At 36.6% G+C, this 24,892-nt stretch overlaps 1 protein-coding gene across 1 annotated transcript in view; it reads left to right on the top strand.

Moving 5' to 3' along the window:
* Positions 1-12,895: 12,895 nt before the first annotated feature.
* Positions 12,896-24,892, top strand: part of LOC114760317 (proline-, glutamic acid- and leucine-rich protein 1) — a 33,564-nt gene continuing 21,567 nt past the window's right edge. Inside the window, exon 1 of the mRNA XM_028949589.1 lies at positions 12,896-12,907. The gene's annotated coding sequence lies outside the window, so the exon portion shown is untranslated. The remainder of the gene's footprint in view (positions 12,908-24,892) is intronic.

Here is a 24,892-nt window from a genome sequence, read left to right on the forward strand (position 1 = left end):
TAAAGTTGCAATTAATATTTCTGATGTTGTTATTATCGTTATGGGAGTAGTGAAATTTCGTGAACAATTTGATGCGTGGGTTTGAATTAAAGAAATCGGAAATGGGAAAAGTAGAGTGGTAAATCATATTAGTGAAGTTGCAATTAAGACTTCAAATGTTGTCATTATAATTACTGGGGTAGTGATATTCCCTGAACAATTTGATGCATGGGTTTGAAATTAAGGTGGGAAAAGAAAAAGCAAAGTAGTAAATATCATCACTAAAGTTGCAATTAATATTTCCGATGTTGTTATTATCGTTACGGGGGTAGTGAAATTTCGTGAACAATTTGATGCGTGGGTTTGAATTAAAGGAATTGGAAATGGGAAAAGCATACTGGTAAATATCATTACTGAAGTTGCAATTAACATTTTCAATGTTGTCATTATCATTACGGGGTAGTGAAATTTCCTAAACAATTTGATGCGTGGGTTTGAATTAAAGGAACCGGAAATGGGAAAAAAAGACTGGTAAATATCATTACTGAAGTTGCAATTAAGATTTACAATTTCATACGTGGGTTTAGAACATGGGGATGCAAATGGGGAAACCATAGTGGTAAATCTCATTACTATAGTTGCAATTTACATTAACAATGTTGTGATTTTCATTACCCAGGTAGTGAAATTCTGTGACAAAATTTATACGTGGGTACGAAAATGCAGTTGCAAAAAGCAATAGCGAGGTGGTAACAATCATTACAAAAGTTGCAATTTTCATTACGAATGTTGTGATTATCATTACCGGGGTAGTGGATTTCCGTTAAAAGAGTGTTACTTGGGTATGAACATACAGAGTTGCAAAAGGCAATAGGAAGATTGTAACTATCATTACACAGGTTGCAATTATCAGTACGAACGTTGTCATTATCATTACTGGGGTAGCAAAAATGGATTAAAAAAATGTGATTTAGGCTTGAAAGACTTCAGATGCAAATGGCAACAGTGATGTGGTAACTATCATTACAAAGGTTGCAATTCTCAATATGAAAGTTGTTAATCCTATTACTTGTGTAGTGAACCTGGGTCCAAGTGGATGTAATTTGAGGCACAAATAATCAACTTGTGATTATCATCATGGAAGTAACATGGCATGTTGTAAATATCATCACTTTTTTACTCAAATTATCCCAAAAAGGATTGCAATTAGGCCAACAAATGGCAGCCACTTACTACCTCCAACCATAAGTCAAATATTAAGACTTCAAACTAACACTACTTTCACAAGTACTATATGCCTAATCTATATAATGTCTCCTGCTATTACAAATGCCGTCTTTTGGTCAGTGTGGTGGCTTGGGTTGATGAAAGCAAGCTTAATGCTTCATCACGTCTTGAATTAAGCTCATGATTCACTAGCCATCACATGAGGTTTTGTCGGAATTCAGCCACTTGTTCATCCGTATAGTCAAATATCTCACCGGGCTTCCATTTACTCAACCATATTAATACATGAACGTCGCAATCTCGCCTGCACATGAAAACATCCCAACGAAGTAAAAGAATGAAAATAACACATTGGGCTGCTTTGAGACATAATAATATCAACAACATAAACCACTCACAGATTGTTTTTTTGCGGAACAGGAGCCCAAATGATATCACTCATTTTCTTCTTCCTAGTGGCATTAGGCTTAACTATCTCAATAATATCATAAAATCTATTCCTCTGTACAATATCATTACGCAATTGTAAATAAAAGATAAATGAAATGTCAATCATAGAAGATGAGTTGCATTATCCTTACACATTCAGTGACCACGGTCATCATGTCATCAATAATTACCCCCTTCTTCTTGCTCTTCTTCTTACCCTCTAAATTTGGCGTCATTGAGTCCAACACATAGAAATTCATTATGCTAGACTCAAGCACAACACAGAACCAGTGAGCGCTAACAAGTATGGGTCCAAAGATCAAATCACATTCTCCTATGTTGTAGCCTATATTTTCAGGTAAAAATTGATTCCTCCGTTTTGTAGCATCCCACAGCTTTGGGTTAGCTGCCATTATTGCCTAAAACATGAACATTTTAGTCATTTATCAACATCAATCCATAAAAAACTAACATCTCAACAAGCTTACCATAAAGTCAGCATTAAAAATGTCCACTTCACGTGCCCTTCCTTCTACATATCAGCCATTAGAGTCTTCCACACAGTTGACATCAACTGTACGCAAAGAGATGATTGTTTTGATGAACCCAAAACACAGCATCTACTAAATAATTAAATGACCTGATCACAAATATTCTTTTTTTTTTTGATACACAAGAGACGAATCAAAACTAACTAAAAGTGGCAGCCTCTACGATGTAATCCTTCATTACTAACTCACGCAACTCCTCAGTCATGAGTGAGAACAAATGCAAACCAGGGGCGGTCCTTAGCACCTTCTTGGCTAGATGGTCGGCCACCTCGTTAGTTGATCTTGGAATGAGACCCAGATCCACCTCCCAAGAGCGATCAACCAGAGAGCGAGCTTCAGAAATCAACTGGAGAAGATGGTGGTCCTTATCTGAAGAATGATACAACAAGCGAACCACTTCAGAGGCATCAGTTTCGACAATAACCTTCCTAAAACCAACGTCCCACGTCATTTTCAGGCCACACACCAGTGCCCACAGCTCGGCAGCTAGGCTATCACCGTCGTTAGGATGGAACATAAAGCCGCTGATGAAGGAACCCACATGATTCCGCAAAATCCCTCCACAGCCGGCTCCATGCAGCGTGGAGAAGGCACCATCAACATTCAGTTTAACCCAGCCTGGTGGAGGGGGGGACCATTTAATACCCTGTACCGTGACACGGTGACCATTGAGATTACTGCCTATGAGTTTAGTTGCAGCCTGTTTCAGGTTTGAGAGAATGTGCCTTGCCTTGGCTAACAGCATTGCATTCGGGGTCCACTTGCCATCGAAAATTCTCTCGTTCCTACGTGACCAAAGGAGCCAGCAAATAGTGGCAAAAAACTCACTCCAACCGTCGCCGAAGGAGCCCCCGAGGTTCCGTATATTGAATTGTAGCCAATCCGTTAACTCGAGGGAGAAGAACCTGTCCAACAAGCAGTATTTGACCATGGAAGACCAAAGGCTTCTAGTGTCGTCACAGTCCCGAAGAACATGAAGTAAACTCTCGCAATGGGAGCCGCACCACGTACAGATTGGGGTCGTCACCATGCCTCTTTCCGCTCGAGCTTGATTCGTCAAAAGTTTATTGTAAAGGGAAAGCCACATGAATGTCTTGCACCGTTGAAGGACCTGGAGTTTCCAAATTTTACTCCATATCGGGTTCGGAACCTGCTGATCCTGTGTAATGAGAGAATAAGCTGACTTAATAGAAAAGACACCGTTCCTGTCGTATCGCCATCGAGCTCCCATATTGCCCTGAGTTGTCTGAACCCCCTCCTGAACATATTTCCAAGCGTCTTTAATGCCTTTCCAGATGTTCGAACCAGGTCTTTCGTGATCTATAGTGGGTATCAAATCAAACCCACATCTATATTTGGTTCTAATTACCTTAACCCAAAGAGCATCTCGACGATTGATGAGGTTCCAACCCAGTTTAGCCATGTAGGCTTGGTTCTGGTGGCGTAAGTGCTTAAGCCCGAGACCTCCGTTCTTCTTTGGAGTGCAAACCTTATCCCAGGCTACCAGATGCGATTTCCTGTGACCTTCGGAGGACCCCCATATGAAACACCTATTATGTTTCTCCACCGCTTCACACGTGGTTATAGGCAGGGAAGCAGTTTGCATCGAGTACTCTGGAATAGCTGACGTTACAGAAGATGCCAGAGTGATCCTGCCTGCTAAAGAAAGAGAGTTAGCCTTCCAGTTGGACAGTCTCTGTTTCACCTTGTCTACCACCTCTTGATAACTGCTTTTAGAGACTCTTCTATGATGGAGTGGGGCTCCCAAATACTTGCCGAGATCTGCCGCAAGTTGAAAACCGAGGATGTTGCTAACTTCGGACCTCCGGGTATGGTTCACATTCCTGGAGAAAGAGACTCGGGTTTTGCGCACGTTAACTTTCAGACCTGAGCGGCTACAAAACTCTTCGAGGCAAGAGTGAATGACTGCTGCTTGATGAATGGACACTTCTGAAAACAAGATAATATCATCAGCGAAAAATAAGTGAGAAAGAGGAGGGCCTTACTTACACAGCGAGATTGGGGTCCATTCGTTCTTATTCACTCTCTCCTGAATCATATGGGCTAGTTTCTCCATGCATATCACAAAGAGATATGGGGAGATAGGATCCCCTTGCCGGAGCCCTCTGGTGGGTTTGAATTCTTCCGTCTTTTCCCCATTCCAAAGAAGTTGCATTTTAGCTGACGATATGCAATGGGATATGATCTGGGTAACATGAGTAGGAATTTGCATCTCATTGAGACAGTTAATGAGGAAATTCCAGTTCACTCTGTCATAAGCTTTCTCAAGGTCGATTTTAATAGCCATGAATCCTTTATATCCCTGTTTGATTCGCATGGAGTGCACCACTTCCTGGGCCACAATAATGTTATCCGAGCTATGACGACTAGGGATGAAACTGCACTGAGTGGGACTAATCATATAAGACAAACATGGCTTGAGTCGATTGGCTATGATTTTAGTGATAATTTTAAAGATGACGTTGCACAGCCCAATAGGTCGGAGGTCTCTCAACGTTTCTGGGTGATCAACTTTCGGAATGAGTACGAGATAAGTATCATTAATATCAGCAATACCATCCGGATTTCTCCACACGTGTTTGATAAAAGAACAGATAGAAGCTCCCACATGGTCCCATTGGCTCTGGTAGAATAGAGGATTGAGCCCATCCGGTCCCGGTGCTTTGAGCGCCCCCATGGAAAATAAAGCTTCCTTGATTTCAATGTCTCCCACTTCTCTTACCATTCTAGTCTGATCCTCCTCCTTCAAGGGTGGATAAGTAATTGAGCAAGCAATAGGCTCTCTAGCAGGTTGGTCTTCCGTGAACAGATGAGAGAAGAAAGCGGTGGCCATTGACTTTATACTTTCAGCATTATAAACCCAATCACCAAGTTCATTCTTGATTGCCCCAATGAAATTACGCTTGCGCCTGTTATTTGCACGGTTGTGATAGTACTTAGTATTTTTATCTCCATAGATCTGCCAATCACTCCTAGCTTTCTGAGCCCAGATGAGTGATTCTTGTAGGAGTACTTCGTCTAGCTCCTTTCCCAGTTGGCGTTGGAGATCAAGGAGCTCCAAGGAGAGACTGACTCTAGCTTCCACTCTGGAGATACCTTCCAGTCTATGAAGTAAGGTTTTCTTTCGAGAATTAGTATGCCCAAAGACCTCTTTATTCCACGTTGTACAGGCGCTCGTGAATTGATGGATATTCTCAGTCCACGGAACCTGACTCTTCCAGTTACCCCTGACAAATTTTTTAAAATCTTCATGAAGCGCCCAGGATGCAATAAAGTGAAAGGGTCTATTCCCATGCTGACAAACACCTGCTCTGTGAAGCTTTAAGAGGAGAGGTCGATGATCAGACTTAAAGAAAGGGAGATGAGTAACCGAGGCATCCCTAAAGACATCTAGCCACTCAGGGTTGCTCAAGACTCTGTCAATCCGACTCTCTGAGGAGTTGCGTTTCCAGGTAAACCGTGGACCTAGAAAACCCATATCACTGAGATTTGAGTCTAAGACAAAAGAGTTAAAATCGCGATCTATAGCCCCAGCGGGAGAGCGTTCCGAGGCTGAAATAGTAGCGTTAAAATCCCCTGCAACACACCAAGGTCCATTTACCTGGCGCTGTAGAGCTAGGAGCTCCCCCCATAGCGGCCGACGTTTCGCCATTACTGGGCTTGCGTACACTACCGTAAACCACCATACTTGGTCCGCGTAAGTTTCAATTTTCAAATGAATGAATTGAGGACTCTTTGAAACGCACTCCACACACCGAATCTTATAGGACCATAGGCACCAAATACCGCCGCTGAAACCTTCCGCGTCCACAATCTCAGAAAACTGAAAACCCAACTTCTTGCTGATATCAACAGCTTTGGCCCCGCTGCAACGAGTTTCTAGTATGGCCACAAAATCCAAGCTGTAGAAGGAGGTCAATTCCCGAACGAGTTGAGGAAAGGAACGTGAGCCTGTCCCTCTAGAGTTCCAGATTAAGCAATTCATGAGGAAACTGGTACAGAGTTTTGGGAGGAGACTCCCGTCGGAGTAATAACCTGGGTATCATTCTCACTGGTCTGTCGTACCTGCTGTTGGACCCCCCAACGTCAAGTTTAGGAGCTTGGACATGCGAGTTCGCCTCAATGATCATTCCAGCATTTCTGCTGGTATTAGTCTGTCCCTCCTGTGTCCCACCGTCGAGGATGTAGAAAGGATTGGAGAGAATGAGTTTCCCACGAGCTTCACTTTTACCTAGATCACGTTTGCCTTTTGATCGACCCAACAGTTTAACCCCTAGAATATTCTCCTTTCCTTTAAGCTTACGTGAACCGGGTAGTTTCTTTTTTGAACCAGCTGGGACCCAGTCACTCTCATGATTATTATGGACTTGTATGTCATTTCCAAATACACGTACGTCCTTCGCCAAGTTAACTACCGCCTCCCCGTTATCCACACCCTGAATCTCATCAACTTGAATGTCAAGGATCTCGGAATCTTTGGTACCGGCTTCCTTGGCTTGCCACTGCTTTTTCGGGATTTGATTAGATTGTACCTGCACCTTTTGCAGCACAGTAACAGTTGCTGGCTGAGCTAGCGTTTTCGTCGCCGCCAAATCTGTCTGAGATTTATCCGTATCATGAGTCGCAGGTCTCGTGCGGAACCTACGTTCGACAATCATGTGGGGACCGAAAATATTGCTATCAACATTAACAGTTGTTGTCCTCGTCGTCGGCTTCTCGATGGAGATCGGAGAACCGACGTTGGATTCCGAAGGCAAGCAATGTGCATTGGACGAGCTACCAGTCTTCTCCATCTCCACTATTCCTGTTGGGCACTGTTCTTTGTGATGACCATATTGGCCGCACCGAAAGCATATGAGGTGTAACCCTTCATATAGGATTTTATGCAACTCACCGAAGTGCATGAAAGCCGGTAGCAAAGGTTTCTCCAAGTCTACTTCCACGCAAATACGGGCAAACCCACCTTTCTCTGAAAAGGCTGTAGTACGGTCAATTTTGAGTGTTTGACCAACAAGATTGCCTAGCTGCCAAAGAGATTCAACGTTGATCACAAATATTCTACTTACCCAGTTACCTATTTTCTCAATTCCACCAAGTGTCCTTAGCTGATCCCAAGTGATATCTTCATGAGGGATTTTCACCAAAGGCCCAAAAATATGTTGTCAATATCATTATGCATGTAGTCAATTAGCACAAAACTGTAATGAATATGATTACGTGGGTAGTGGATATGTACATACATGTCACCCTCCTTGCTTAAACACATACGGGAAACTATGTCATAAAACCGGTCCTTGTCATCCATGGGCCTCTTTCGCCTCTTAATTGGCTTTGTCAAAATCCATGGAGAATTGATAGCGGATTTCATCTCCCTTTGCGACCTTCGGAGTTGACATCCCTTGTCCATGGGGGAAAAGGGCAAAGGAGACTCCATAATTTCCTTGTCTGCACCTTCTGCTGCAACACCAATCTCATCACCCCTATATGAGCCAATTGCATCATCGTCTCCTTGATCATCTCCCTCGTGGAACTCATCTCTATCATCATCTTCGTGATCAGACTCATGTCCATTATGATCATGGGGGTCCTCATCGCCAAATGCATCATCATCTCCCTTATCATCATCTGGGACGTCAATAGGGTCCTCATCATCTGTGGTCAAATTATTTTTCTCTATCATCATCTACACCTTATCCAGCTCATCTTTTATTACACTTATAAGCCTCCTAGTGCTTAATTCGATCTGAGCCATCAATCATCTGTGCAACTTCTATAACTCCTGCAGCAAACAATTTAAAATGAGTAAACACTTTTTTCATGAGATTGTTTGCTAATGAGAATGAAAATTAGTAACAAAAGCACATATCGGGTGTAAATGAGCCACACTTCTGCGTTTTCCTTCATCCTTCCCATTTCTATCCATACTTCCCTTGCCCTTATACAGTAAACCCCTCTTGCTTTCCCTCTCTTTCTTTTCCAGCTTCCTTATCCTCTCATCAGTCCGGAATTGAATAGCATTTAGGTACCCTCTCTCAATAGTTTTGGATAGTGGGAAGTGCTCAGCAACATATAACTACAACAGTAAATCATTAACTTTCCAATTCCACAAATAAAGAAAACAATAACTTAGAAGCATAGGTCAGAAATACATACCAACAGGAGGTAGATGCATCCTCCCACATTGCAGCTTCCTTCATCTTTATCTTCGTCTTTCTTTACTTTTGTGTACACTTTCACATAATCTCCCATCTCTTTCTACAAGTGCTTCACAATGTACGTGGCCCAATCAAATTGGTGAAATCCCTTCATAGTACAGCACATGACTCTTATTAGCTTGTCACTCACAGTGTTGTTTGTGAAGTAGGAGTTAAAAAACTCCCAAGTGTACAGCATAAACAAGAACTCAAACTCATCTTTCTTCTGCCCAGATTTAATGTCATTGAGTATCTTCATATAAGGGACTTTACCAAATTCTTCCTTCAACCTTTGGTATGTCTCATCATCATCACATACGTCTATTTTTACCTTCTTCCCTGTGTGGGGTACACCCAACAAGTTTACAACATCATTTGCTTCTATTTCCTTTATTATCCCTCTTATTAGAAATTAATGGGTAGGCAGATCATATGCTCGGAGCACACATACTATGAGTTCACGAGAGAGTCCCTCACATCCAATGTCAAGCAAATGGCCAAAGCCTAAATTTTGTACCCTCACTTTCAAACCTTCATCATCTTTTATGAAGTCCACTAATGACTTAAATTGCCGAATCGAGCAACGAGTGCTAAAAGCCACTTTTTTCTTCCTCTTCTTCTTCATCCCTTCCTTTCTTAATTGCTTTACCCGATCACTGTATTTCTTCTACTCCTCTGGTGTCAACTACTTCCATGTCTTTGATGCCTTTTTCACTTGTTCAGACATATTCTTAAACTTCTCCCCACCCTTAAGAAATTCTTGTCTAAACAACATGTAGCCATTCTTCACTTCTTCACTTGGCCCTCCTTCTACAACAAGCATAAATAACTAAATTTGGTCAGTTGAATAGCTCAACTTTCTTTGCATTTCAAAAAAGTTGTCATTACCATTTCCAGTGTAGTCATTCACATTATAGGTGTTGTTATTTAGCCACAAAATGAACCTCGACTATTTACTACTCAGATAACTAAATTTGCTAATCACGTAATGAATGTTATTGCTTCTTTCTCACTTCACAGAATAGAGTAGAAAATAGAGACTAATGACATAATATACTTTAAGAACAAACTAAAAACAATCTAATCTTACCAAACCTATATAATTCAACCACTTAATTCCTATTACAACTGCATATTACCGTTTGTCGTAGTCATAGTTACTTCACCAACCTCCTCCATGACAACAATGCGATTGATGCTTCTCAGCACTTCAGCAACCTCTAGCTCTTCAATCCTCAAACTAGCAGATTAATCTCTACCTCTTCAATCCTCAGACCAGCAGATTAAAAAATAAATGAATATGCATCAAAAGTGATTCTTTCTCGATGAAATGTTACAAAATTTGCATCTTCAAGTAACTTATATTATGGAAATTACTACTACACAATGCCACAGATGACCAAGTAAATAATAGCAATACATAAGAAGATCATAAAGGTTATTCTCACTTGGTACATATTGAAATGAATATGCATGTTCATCCCCAGGTAAATTGCACTGCTAAATGACTGAGGTTATACCCATTAGGTAGCTATATCTTCAAAACAGAGTTCTACCCACGAAGAGTCACCCCTTTCAATTTATTTTACAATGTTAAATTTGTATAACCAATACGGGGATATAGTTGAACTCATTTTAGTCCCATACACAATGCTAAAAATGTGCAATGTCCATTACATGAACAGACCAAACAAGGGGGCGAAAACAGGAAGCATCCACTGGCTCATGTGCGACAGTGATCTCAATTTATGGGCTTCTAAAAAGTAGTGTAACAATCATAAACACACACATATATTATGCCTTCCAACATTACAGCAACACATCAATCAAACAACAACAATCAGAGAGATATCTCGTCAAACATGGACCGAGTTATATGAATCAGAAGAAGCAAACAACTTCTGTAATTCTGTCACACACAGAAGCACCAAGTTTTAATCTAATCTACTTTTACATTCCATTTTAAGCCTTTACCATTGCTTCCCCTACTTTACAACCAACATTCACCATTTTTCCCAGATCAAAACACTCCAATCAGACAAGTACAAGACGGAGAGATTTAGGTGGCTTACGGGGGTCGGAACGAATATCGACTTCTTCCTCAACCGGTGACGACCTTACAAGTGCTCTCCCTCAGAATCTCTCTCTCTAGCCACCCCTTCTCCCTTCTGAAGATTAAAGCTTGTCACTGGTTTATTGCTTCTCACTGCGACCCACGGAAAAGACGAAGAAGCCGGACGCTATTCACATTCCTCGTTCACAGTTCCTCAACCATGGCAATGTGAGACTTGCGAGAACCATATGCAGTTTCGCCGAGTGCAATGTGAGAGTTCGAAGAACCCTATGGTCTATGCAGTTTTGCCGAGTGGAGAAACGCCAACCAAACTCCAGTTCCGTTGCACAATATCCCGCCCTCTGATTCCCGAAAAAATTGAGGGCATTTCAGTCTTTTTGGTGAATTATCCAAATTTCAAATTGATACCCCATACCCATTTTGTCATTTCAGCATTCAACAGTCATTTTCTTGTCATTTTTCCCAAAAATTATCACCCGAAAAAAGAAAAAAAAGAAGGTGAGAGGCAAAATAGCTTCTTACCTTTTCCTCAGTTATACGCCTTCTCCCGCGATCGACTATCTGTCTGTCTCACTCCCGAATCCTTCCCTCTGTGTCACGTTCCCTGCCTCTCTTTCACTACCTTTCAGCCACCTCTTCTCTTGTATTAGAGTTTCTTCAACACGTTTCTCTTCTCCTTCTTGGACAAGAATCGTAACCAAGAAGCGTGAAGGAGTATATTAGAGTGAGAGTCTGAGGCAGAGAGGGCGAGGGGGGAAAAGGGAGTGAAAGGTTGATCGAGAGACTTTGAGAACGAGAGAGATAGAGCTCGGGAGAGGAAGAACTAGAGAGCTCGAGGGAAGGGAGGAGGAAACTAAGAAACCCACACACTCTTGATCTTTAATCTAGGTGAGTCTCTTGCGCGTTTTTCCATCTTCAATCTCTCTGTTGTGGTCGATGGGAATTTGGGGCAGTGAATGTCAATGATTAGGTTATTGATTAAGGGTTTAAAACTGAAAAATAGATGTAGATTCAGTTAATATTTGGTGTTGTTTATGAATGATTAACTTTGTTTTGTGATTTTCGAGTCTGAGCCTCGGTACTCTAAATGGCTAGCTTCGGATTCTCTAAACTCAAAGCTAAGGGAAAAACAAATTATTCAATTATAGATATAAAATCAGTGGCTTTCAGTTGCTTTGATACCCAGTATATGATTGCGTGTTGGTTGTTTGTCATGGGAATATGTGTTTGAGAATCTGCATCTCTTTGCCCAAAGGAGGTATTCCAATTTTTTTTTTTTTTTAAGTGGCTATCTCACAGGGATGTTCAAATGATAGTATATAAATTAAAGAAATGCCAGATTTCTTTTGCTGCTTGCCGGACCCGTTGATCTTTATGTAATTTAGGGGAGTGAGTGTGTTGCTGTTAGTGCTGTTAATGTTAGAGGCTATGTAGTTGTTAAATGAAATTATATACCTATCCCTTAGTCGGTCAGATTGATTTAAAAGGGGTCAGAGTTGCTGTGTTGGCTTTGAAAGCTACAATAAATTTCCAGATTATATAATCTTGGCACTGGGACATTTTTGGAAGGCTAAAAGCTTATTATATACTTATTAAGTATGGATAAAACAAGTGAATTAATGTAGGTGTGTAGGTATATGAGTAATGTTTGCTGATTATTGAAGTTGAAACTTGGGAGTGACTAAATAGAACTCACTGTTTTGATACACCCACACATAACACAAGTGTCAAAAAATTATTTAAGCATGATGCAGGATGACAAAATAATGATTTATACTGTTATTAAAGCTAGAAAATTAGTCTTAAATTGCTGCTTGATGCCTTCTTTGATTAACAAAATATTGAGCTATCTAAACTATGATGGTTCAATCAAGTAGAAAAACTTGAAAATGATAACATGAAACTCAATGTTTGATGTCTGAACTGTTAAGTAAATATTCTAAGTTGATACGATTAGGATTAATAGAGGTTTGGAATAATGATTGTGAGAACTAAAATATATAATTAAGGGATGGTTATAAAGGTTAGAGATTATATTTACTAAGTTGAAAGTTGGCTATAAACTTGTAAAATATGGGCAAAACAAGTATATACATGAACAGTTATAAGTATGTGAATAATGCTTGCTGAAATTTGCTGCTGAAAAATCAAGTGTATATGTTCAAGGTGCTGTCAAACGGCCGATCGTGTTGTTGGATTGAAACTAATTGTGTTCTTCTTCCCCTCTTTCAGTGACATACATATATGTGTGCCGCTGTGAAATTTATGAATATAAATTAGTTATGCCCAGAGCTTCTTTGTGATGAATTGAATTGGGAAAGTTTAAAAGTGATTTAATTGTTGGTTGAGGACTTCTAAAAGTCTACGCAAGTGATTCAAGAAAATAAAGTACGGGATTTGCTGCTTCTATATGTGGGTTAATGAGAATGAAGGTATTAGCATTTGAAACGAAAGACATTTGTGCTTGTTGGAATTTTATGGGTCTTACTGCTGGTGAAAGAAATTTAATGTTCAAACTCTAAGGAAATGAGTCGTGAGAATTGACTAGCACTTGTTGCTGCCAAGAGGCCGTATAATTGACGAAATTGATGTGAATTTTGCTGATTATGCTTGTAGGTACTGAATTACTGTTGCGGATATTTGAATCGGTATATTTTAAGGTTTATGAGTTTGAAATTGAAGTTAGAAGGTGGTTTAAGTTGCTGTTATTGTTTGTCACAATTTATAGTTACTTTGAATACTAAAGCCATGTTAGAGGCGTTAAAATGTTGATATTTTCCTGTCCAGAGTAGATGGATATCTTAGATGAATTTTATCTAAGGACATTTCAATGGTGACTTAAGCAAATGAAAGGGTAATCTTTAAAAGTTATAGAGAATACTTGATAGTATGAGTTTATAGATACCAAGGATATAAAATCAGCCTCTTTTGTTAAGAAAGATAATTGGCTAAGGTGAGAAGATTCTGGAAATTTATTTTAAATTGCTGCCTTTAATGAATCATTACTCTATATGCTTGAATTGTATTTAGTGAATAGGAATCAAATTATGATTTTCTTTCCTTGCCTTGTTTTGGCAAATTATGATTTTAATTAATGAAGAAGTTAAGGAAAACATAAGGAAGAAAGGAAGCTTTAGAGACCCTCAGACACAAAGATAATATATAGACTTTTTAAACCAAGATGATCAACCACCTTAAGAGAGGAGAGTGTGCCTGAGGGGGATTGCAGAAAGATTTAGTCACTTACGAGTTAACCATAGTTTTAACTCACCTTATATATATATAGAGAGAGAGATATATATATATATATAAATATATACACCTTTAATATTAGGATTTAATTGGTATCCTAACTTACCAAAAAGAAATCCGGAGCACGATACCTGCACAGGAGAGTAGGCAGAAGGTACTTTTAATCATTATGTTATATGTTTTGTATTAGCTGCATGTCTGTTTGTGTTTATGCCATAATGCTATGATTAAGCATGAGAACATGTAAAATGCCTTACCAATTATTGCCATGGCTATCGCATGCATTTTGCTGTCCAGTATATGCGCATTTAACGGTTAATCAGTTAGCAGTTACACAGTTACAAGGGAACAAATAGTACTGGTAAGTTTGAAAGCCCCCTATGCAGAAAAGCTCTTATAACGAATAGTGAGAACTGCGCCAAAAGCGAGTTCTGAAGAAAGATTTCGGACCATCAGTCTAAATAGCAGTATGTAGTAGTTGTAGTCCGTCTGCCAGTATCCGTATTTGTCCCTGCTTTTGCTGCCCAAGGCGCAACTCCAATTTTAAGGTTTATAGACCATTACAGTCACTCTGTAGAAGTACGGATCAGAGATGGTTTGTTCACGAGCCGTAAAGTAAGTAGCTCGGACCAGTGGAAGAATGTGAAGGAAGGCAGTTTGCTGCTCTTCTTGCTCAAAGACACAGGCATAGCATAGAGCTGACTGAGTCAAAGGTTCTAAGGAGTTCCTCACTCTGATTAGTTTATCCCGCCTGCACTTCAGAATAAATCGGGATAGCAAGCCTCACAAGATCCTTTATTAAGGAAAGAGATAAGTGATTTCATCAGAATGAACGGGCAATTTAGCTACACAGTTATTCAGTTGATCAGTTAACAGCTGCACAGTTACTCAGTTATTCAGTTATTTGCAACAGTTATATGACAGCGATTATCAATATATACATATAACTACTCCCAATCACTCCTTATAAAGGTACATGCAACCATATAAGTGAAATTTATGTAACTCCACAAAAGGAAAAGTATAAACATCACCTATCACAAAAGAAATGAGGAAACATAATGCAAAATGTATTCAAGCATAATACATGAAGTATGATTACTACTACTAGGATTCTTTGAATCTCACCTCTCATTTCTATTAAACCATAGTGCCCAATTCATCCAAGGGGAAAGAGAAGTTGGTAGAGAAGCTGGTGGAAGCATAGTATGGTGGAAGGAGAGAAGAACTTAATGCTACTGGGATTCTTTGAGTCTCACCTCTCATGTCTGTTAAACCATAATGCCCACTTCATCCAAGGGAAAAGAGAAGTTGGTAGAGAAGCTGGTGGAAGCATAGTATGGTGGAAGGAGAGAAGAACTTAATGCTCAGTTAATTAGTTAATCTGGAATGCATTTTGTATTATGTTTCCTCCTTTCTTTTGTGATAAGTGATGTTTATACTTTTCTTTTTGTGGAGTTATATAAATTTCACTTATATGATTTTATGTACCTTCGTAAGGAAGAGTGATTGGGGGTAGTTATATTTATATATTGATAATATCTCTGTGCCGTAAATGAATTAGAATTTACAAAACATGATATATTAGAGTGTTCTGAATTAGAATTAACAAAACATGATATATTAGAGTTGGAACAGAAAAGTAGAGTTTTCAAAAGTAATATTTGTTGAGTTCTTATAAATAGAAATTGTCGGGTAAACGTAGAATGAATTCAGGTCTTATTTTATCATATAAAACTTTCAAAGTTTAAAGTTATAAGTTTCCGGTTAAAGTTAGATGAAAAGTTTTAAAGATTTCATTTTTTTAGCGCAAGTCTTTTAGCCATAGTTATGAAATTTGCATAGAGTAGGATGTTACAATTAAAATATCTCATATTCAAATATTTGAGATGGGAAGAGTAGCTAAAGATCTCTCTCGGCTACGACAGATGAAATCTCTTGAATACATATTGGGGAAATTTCAATGAAAAACTATAATAGATAATTTATTTCAAACAACCACCAAATATTTTAATATCACTGCAAAACTAAAAGAGCAAATTGAAATTAATTTAAGAAGAGAAAAGATATTTACTCCTCAAAACTATGACCCTGAAGTTCTTCCTCCTCTCTCTTAAAACTGTCTCTTAAAATTGTCGATAACTCAAGTTTTTCTTTTTCTCATTCTCTAAAAAATCCGTTGTTGTGTTGAGAGAGATCATTCACCGTTGTCGTCCGAGCCTTTGCTGTCACTACTATTCTAGTATAGAGTGCCTTCGCTGTCGGTGCTATTCTGTAACAAGAGCCTTCGAGGTCGTCATAGTCTCTCTCTCCCTCTCTCTCTGCGACCTCTTTCACTACCTTTCCTTTTAAAATTTTTTTGCATATAATATTGCAAAATCCTTCTCTATTTGTTCTATTATGGATTTGGTTTTGCATGTTGTAAAGTTTTGAACCAGCAAAATTTTTTTTCACTACTCAAATTTAAGATAAAATTATATAGTGGGTTGATTTTAGATTCATACTATTGAGTGTTGAGAGTAAACCTTTCAATTCCTATCATGAGTTTGTATTGTGAATTTGCAAATTCCATTTCTCTAGGAAAATGGCAATTTGGTGTTCTGAAAATTTGTATTTTTGTTGTGAATTTACAAATTCTGTTATAAATGTATACTGTGTTTAATTATTAAAAATTAATTGAAATTAATACTTGAATGATGTGCAGCAACTTATTATATATGGCTAATTGCAATGGGAAGCAATTATTTTGCATCTTCCATGCAAGACGCGAATCTGTGAAGATCTTAGAAAGCAAAATGATATATAAAGTACTGCACTGAAATTGGCTGACAACTATTTAAATGCAGAACAAATTAATCCGCTTACAAATGGATATATTTATGTTAATGGGCATATTCATATTGTAAATATCCTAATTTTACTTTTAAACCGTCACTCCCAGATTTGTGAATTTTCTGTTTAACTTTATGAATGAAATGAATCTACTTGCAGATAGACATATTTATGTTGTTAATGGGTATATCTGTGTTGCAAATGTCCTAATCTTACTTGTGACTTGTGAATTGTTATGTTCAACTTTATGAATGAAATAAATCCACTTGCAAAGAGATATATTTATGTTGTTAATGGGCGTAATCATATGGCAAATTTTCTAATTTCACTTGTGAACTATTACTCCCAAACTTGTGAATTACTGTTCATGAATTAAATAAATCCACTTGCAAATTGTCTAATTTTACTTGTAAATAGTCTCTCCTAGACTTGTGAATCATTATGTTCCTATTTTTTAATTCAACTAATTCACTTGCAAGTGAACATGTTCTTATTGTTAATATATGTAACTTTCTTGCAAATTTTCTAATTTCAGTTGTAAATATAACAGCCACATTTTCAAAACATGAAATTGTTAAGCAATGTATTGTCGTTGTAAATTTCCTAATTTCATTGTCATTTGTACATCATATACCTGTAAACTGGTAGGGATAAGTAGAATATTAGGATTAATTAACATAAAACATACTCATAATATGCATTTCCTGAAACTGAAATTGTACAAATTCATTATACACAAATTTGAACACATTCTAAAGTAGGTTAAATTACATCTCGGATAGAAATATAACAATTGTTATGCCATTGGTTTTTTTTTTGTTGTATCTTTATCTATTGAAATAGTTTTGCAACAGTGTCTGACTTCGTATTTTTTTTCAGAGTAATGAGCCACCATAACAATTTAGACTTTAGTGTAGTGTGTTGTTTCTATAGCACAAGGATAAGAACCATTAATACATTCGTATATGTGCAACAATAAAAACTCAAAATAATCAATGAATTCACAAACATTTAATTCTACTACCGCTAGCAATATATAATAAGTTGTCATATATTATTCAAGTATTAATTTGAATCAATTTTTAATAATTAAACACAGCATATGTATACAACAGAAATTTACGAATTCACAATAAAAATAAGTTTTCACAATACCAAATCACTATTTTTCTGAAAAAGTGGAATTTGCAAATTCACAATACAATTCATGATAGAAGCTGAAAGGCTTATTTTCAACACTCAACGGGGTGAATCTAAAATTAACCCATTATATAATTTTATCTCAGAGTTGAGCAGTAAAAAAATTCCTCGCTGGTTCAAATTTCATGACAGCCCAAACCAAACCTATAAAAATCTATAATAGAAGAAATGGAGAAGGATTGTGCAGTGTTATATGCAGAAATTTTTGAATGAAAAGGCAGTGAAAGAGATAGCGTGCGCAGAGAGAGAGAGAAAGAGAGAGACTATGGTGGTCGCAAAGGCTTTCGTTACCAGAACAACATTGTCGGTGAAGGCACTTCATACTAGAATAGTAGTGACAGCGAAGGCTCTCCTTACCAGAACAATGACGGCGAATGATCTCTGTCAATGCAACAATAGATTTTTCAAAGAGTGAGAGAGAGAAAAGCTTGAGTTATAGACAATTTTAAGAGAGAGAGGGAAGAGCTTCAGGGTCATAGTTTTGGGGGATAACAATATCTTTTCTTTTCTTAAATTAATTTCAGTTTACTCTTAGTCTTGCAGTGATATTTTAGAATGTTTTGGGGGGCTGTTTGAAATAAATTGTTTATTGTGGTCTTTAATTGAAGTTTTCCTATATATATTTATCTGGTCTTATTTATAAGACAGAAAAAATTTTTTTTCATATGAATGTAAATTCTATGTTTTATTTATTATTGTGTTGACTTTGTTTTCAAAGGATATAATGTATAAATAGGAATAAAGTTAAAAAATTATTAGATTTTAAATAAGAACTAATAAAATTTGAGATTCTTTTCTTTTTTCTTTTTTGGTGAATTGAGATTTTTTTTTTCTGTTTGTGTGGAACATATTCGAAATAAATTATAAATTGTAGCAGACGAGTATATGCATGCATATTCATATTCAAATAGAAAGAGAAAAACAGTTAAACAAGTAACAAATACTTCAGTTATCGGGGAAAAAAGGGCAAACCGCTTTATATTTGCTTTATTCTAATAATAAAGACATAATTATTAGAAAAAATTGCATACATGTCCCAAACAATACAAGTTATTAATCTAAGATCTTTCTGAAATCTTAAAATGAATAGAAGGTTCCATGTGATTTGAGAGTAATACATCCGAAATGAGAAATTACGGCATTATACCTTTGACTTGTTAATAGTTTCTCATTAGTTTGTTAATCCACTCTTATGAGCTTTGACTTGTTAATAGTTTCTCATTGGTTTGTTAATCCACTCTTATGAGCTTATCAATCGGACACACACACACACAAAATCTGAAGGGAAGGAAGTGCTGGCAATAAAAAAGAAGAGGGAAACGAAAATTATTTATCTGATTCTTTTACTATAATATTATGTGTGTGTGGCTTATCCAAAAAAAAAGTTGTGTGTGTGAGAGAGAACGTTGAACAGGATCTGTTTTCTTGTAAATTAACTAAACAGCAATATTTTTATAAATTTTATTTAAATAATATTTTTAAATTATCATCATTTTGATTTTGAGTTGACCCAGATTTGACCTACTAACCATTGACATATTATTTCAACCCATTTGATGACCGGTCTGATTTTTATAATCTTATTTAAAAATTTCCTGATTCTTCTCAAAATTTTTCAACCGCAGGATGTGCAATAACACAAATTTTTCATAATCATAATTCTGCCAATATTTTTCATTATTTATATTTCCCCCCTAACTTGCTATATTTTTTATCCAATTTAACTTACTTAACAAGCATTCAAAGTTCGAGATGTCAATGACTCATCAAAGATTAAAAGGATAAAGATTGACTAGAAAAGAAAGATTAAAAAAACAAAGTAAATCAAAGCCTGAACCTAATCGATAACAAACTATATATGCGATACATTTATTTATTTATTTATTTATTTTTGCTTTATGATAGCAAGAGCATACTACGCATTTAACTGATAATTACCCAAGAGTTTTTGGCTTAGTTCTTCTTAAATAAGCGGATCACAGAACAAATTGTCTGAATGAGAGTGAGAAAAAGCAGCAGAACTTGTTCAGCATTCTATATATACAGCTGTGAGGTAAGCTGATATTTCTTGTTGTAACATTATGGAAGACTTTGTTCATCATGGAAGCCACTTTATCAAGACTGTCACCCGGGTTCTGCATAATTCCCTTCTCAACAAGAATCTCAACGTCCTTTTCAGTGTTAATAAGACAATCCAAAAGTGTAATCCGTCACGTACTGCATATATAAAAGGATGGTGATCACTGCTCAAATGCAACCACATTTCTCGGCACAATCTCAGTCCAACCAGTTAGCTTAGTACTTGGAATTTCCAGTCCTCTTCCTTTAAAACATTTCATCTCAATCACACTCTGCGAATGATTAGCTTGAAATTCAAATCCTGCCTCCTTTAATTCACTTACGCCATATGAACGTTTCATTTCTCTGTCAATGTCTCTTTGTTCCTTGCCTGATACGTAAAACATCCTCAACAAATCACAGGTGTTGGACTTGTGGGATTTCACCACTAGGTAGGCTTAAGTTGTTCTCTACGAAATATGTGAAGGAGAAGTTGACAAATATTTGGTGATAGCGGGATGCATGTTTTTTAGGAAGCTAGACACAAAATTGTTGAAGGTAATCTCAACTGGTGGGTCAACATAATTGGAATAAGCGTTCAAGAACAAAAAAGATGGCAACTGATTTTCGAGTAAAATCAAATCCCGCATTATTATATTTGATGTTATGCCTGGTTTTGCAGTTGAAATGTCTTCTAACCGTCGATCCCTAGCATTTGCCATAATAAAGAACTCACTAATGAAACGAGCATCATATAGAATCATGCTTACAAGTTCTTCGCTCTCCAATTTTGTGGGTTCTGAATAACGAATTTGATTTTCACAGTCTTTTGCGACGTTGAAACAATCATCAATTGATTTCTCTGGATTCCTTATCAAAAATTGCCTAAAGAACCATAATTTCAAGTTTTCCATTGATTCCAATGTTTGGTTTCTACAGTCAAATGGGCCAATGGAAATCAAAGTAGGAGTGTATAGGCTTCTTTTATTATTCGGAGTTTTGGTTGTACCTTGTAGACGCGACAACTTGATGTTAAGGGAAGATCCAAGTATTTTATCCTTCTTAACCTGTGTTCAGCAGAAGTTTCAATGCAAAATTGAGGAAATAAATACTAAAAAGCCCCAATATAATAGCAAGTGAGAAATTGTTATTTTCTACTCTGTAACTGGTCATTACAGTTATTAAGACTTTTTATAATTATATTCCTTTTATAGGACTTGATAGCAATTCTTCCAAAGAATTTGGGGGCACCCACACACACATATACATATATTTCCCTACTAGCTAGTAACCAATCTGTTACATATACAACGGCTGTCCTTTTCGAAGGAGCCAAAACGTGAGAAATAAATTTAGTGTCGTTGGTGGGTTTTATGGTGAACATTCTATTAAAAAGACTTTTATTTTTCTTTTTTAGCTTCATTAATTGAAACAAGTTCATCTAGTAGATGAAGTCGTTCGTGTGATTGTAGATTACATATAAAACAGTGGGGATAAGGCAGTAATATAGGTGTCAATATACTCTTGAGTGGGACTGGTTAACCGAGATTGTCGTAATTAAATTAATATTTTTCTTTCAATACATCATAATTGTTTTAAATAAGAAAGACAAAAAAAATAATAACAAAAATCTATTGAAAATTGGTTTCAAATAGAAAACAGCAATAAAGTTAATTAAAATAATTAGGTTGTAATATTTTCATAATGCATGTGCATGTGCATGTGCATGCGTTAAAATTTATAGTTTTATAATTTATAGACATATTTCTGGTCCATTTCATCCCTGGCCTTCCTTTTTCAACACTTAAATTGGATAAATATGCATAAAATATAGATAATAACCATGATACAAATTCTTACAGCTTATTAAAAAAAGTTCTGATCGGTTCAAAACGATTCAAAACTAGTTCTATTGGTTCTTCCCTCATTTTTGTATCCTATATCCAACTGGTTGGTTTGGTTTGGCTTTTTCATTACTGTAAAATAAGACGAATAAAGAATATGTTTATTATCATGAAATCCTTTTCCTAATAAAAAAAAAAACGGCTTAATCTGCTACAGAAATACAAAAGAGCCTAAAAAACTGCAAATAATAAAATGCATCATGGAATGGAACAGAGATAATGCAGAAATTTCAAAAATTAGTAAAAACGAGTCTCATAGCTGAGATTACAGGAAATAAAAAGAGAAGAGATGATTATTTAACCTTAGGGTCTGAAAAATGTAGCAAGCTAGAAACTGAAGTGCAGAAATAATGAAGTGTAGAAATAATCCATAAACGTTGTATCTTTGTCTTCTTCATCGAACCTCCAACAGTAAATTCTAATTTATACACAAAAAGGGCCCTAATTGATGGAAATGACCAACTTTAATTCACTTACAAGATTGTTTTGAATCTCCTCGTAATTTGTCTTTTTTTTCCTTTTCTGTTTCATTGATAAAATTAAAAGTACTGAAGGGTTAATTATTTTGTTTTATATAAGCTAGGAATATTAAAAGTACTAATTACTGTGTACCTTTCCGTCAGACATATAAATACCCGTCCCTTCCATTCTAGGCAATGTTTCGGCCAAATTAGAAAAGAGAGGGGGGAGGCTGAGCTTCACAAGAGGAGAAGGAGAAGAGGAAGTGCAAGTGATCCCACACAAGATCAAGTTTCAAAACAAGATATGTTCATGGTTTTTGATGTGATTTCCATTACTCTTGTTGTTGTTAAGCTTGGTTATGAGTTTTGTTGGATTTTTAAAGCTTGAAAACCTAAGGGGACATGCTGCACGAAAGTATGAAGGGTAAAGGAAGATAAAATCGATGTTAGATTAATGGTTAAGAAGTTGAGACAAGCTTGAATACTTAATCTTGGCCATCCATTTGATCTTTTCTTATGATCTTGCCAAGTGTAATCAAGATTGACAAGTGTCCTCATAATATTATGCTTACATCACCTTGCTTATATCGTGCTTACATCATCAAGTCACGTGTCTCGGGTCCCCATTCGGTGCTCATCAGGTGATGAGCACCCAATGCTCATCACCTGATGAGCAATCTGGACCGTCCAGATTTGATATTATTAAATAATTATTTTAAAATATAAAAAATTATATTTTAAAAGAATGATAGTTAAGAGATTATTTTTATTTTTTATCTTATACCTATTAAAATAATTATTTTTAAAAAATAAAAAAAATCTGGACCGTCCAGATCAGATCTGGACGGTCCAAATCTGATGAGCATCCAATGTAAATCCCTCTCATCTAACCTCACACGTAATATCTTTTTTCCCACCTAACTGTACACATAATCCCTTACATGTTCCTTCATCATTTTGGAATTAAAATAGGGAGGAAATTAATAGGAAATTCATGCAAAATGCAGCCCCTAGGTATTCTTTCACCTATGTTGCCATTTTGCATTATATCGGGTACTTTTTTGGGTCCTGACTTATCCGATACCACTGGGACATGTTCTGGCATCCTTTTCTCATCTCAATCAAGTCCGCATATGGCGCCATCTCAGAAAAATATAAAAGAAAATAGTTAGCTCCATTGACAGGCTACTTAGCCTCATTGAGTCATGCATTAGAAATTTCGCTGTATCGAGTAGATAAAGAACTGTTTAAAACGTACCCGTATTGTGTTCTGATTTTTCTACTGTCCATAAATATCTTCTAGTAACTCAACATGCTGATTTAGAGGCATCATAATGTGTCATAAATACACTTGATGACTTAGCACACTGACTCAGCACCGTAATCATTGCCTTTAGATATTTTCTTTGATTTTGTTTCTTATTTAGGAGACAAAACTTATTTAATATTTAACTGAAGCATTTTATTCAATCTCGAGCTTCAAAAATTTATTTGTCCATACCATAAAATTTCTTAAATTCTGGAGAAATTTGTGAATTTTCTCGTGCCATAGCTCAATCTGTAAATATTTATTTTTGAAAATCCTATAAAACGCCCTTTTTCGGCATAACTAGGCTTTAAATAATTTTAAAGTCATTCTGTTAGGCCTCTAGGGACAAAACTAATTTTATAATTTTCTATAATCTCTTAACTTAGAAATTCCCATTTTTACTTGCTTTTCTAAGGCCTTCTTATAGCTCAAATAATTAAATCTAATTGTATATCTCAAAATGAGCCATATTCTTTAAAATTCATTTAAAGTCAATACAAGGGCACTTTTGTAATTTTTCTTCACATACAAGTCTCAACATGCCATTTCCTATTTTTTGGGATTTTTCTAGAATTTTTTTGGAATTTCTGGACTTATTTTCCAGTATTGCCCATTCCAACTCGAAACCTTTCGATTTTATGGTTTAGTCCCTGCTATGATTTAACCTCAAGAATCATTCTTTTGACGTCTCTATCATAACTTTTGGCCCTCATTCATCTTCATTTCTCATTTTTGGGTCTTAAAACTTCTCCGAAATCTTTAACTTTATTTACATTTTAGTTCCTAAAACTTTCTTAATTTGTGGTTTAATCCCTGAAAATCTTGTTACTTTCCTTTTACATTTCTGGGGCTCCTGCTGACTGGGGTTCAGTAGACTGCCTATCTCAGACTATTTCTGGTACTTCTAAGTCCAAAATTTGGAATGTTACAATCATAACCTCCTACAAATAATATCTTTTATCTTTAACTATACCTTTCATTCCCTCCCTTCCTCAAACCTACCCACTTATACAGCAAAGATGAAGATGAAGAATATCACAATGCGCAATTCTTAGAGGGAAGAATAGAAGAAGAGTTTAGTTAGTAAGTTACTCACTTGATTGTCAATATTAAAAGCTTTTCAATCCCAATCACACACACATGTAGACCCTTCCTTTCCCAGTTTCCTATTATTAAATTTCTTGTTTCTACCTTCATTAAAGAGGCTGAATAACTGGGGAGTATTTCAGAAATTTTACTGTTATTTCATATTTGCATTGGGTCTATTGAGACAATTTTTCATATTGAGCAATTCATTTCGCAATTTCACACACTGCGGGATTTTTTTTTTGTTGTCATTTTCCCTTTGCAGTTGGTATTTTTAATTTTTATTGCCAATTTTTTTTTTTTTTAATATTTCTA

This window comes from Neltuma alba, unplaced genomic scaffold (genome assembly GCF_004799145.2).
Source record: "Neltuma alba isolate B1F8T4 unplaced genomic scaffold, ASM479914v2 tig00001633_pilon, whole genome shotgun sequence".
NCBI lineage: Eukaryota > Viridiplantae > Streptophyta > Magnoliopsida > Fabales > Fabaceae > Neltuma > Neltuma alba.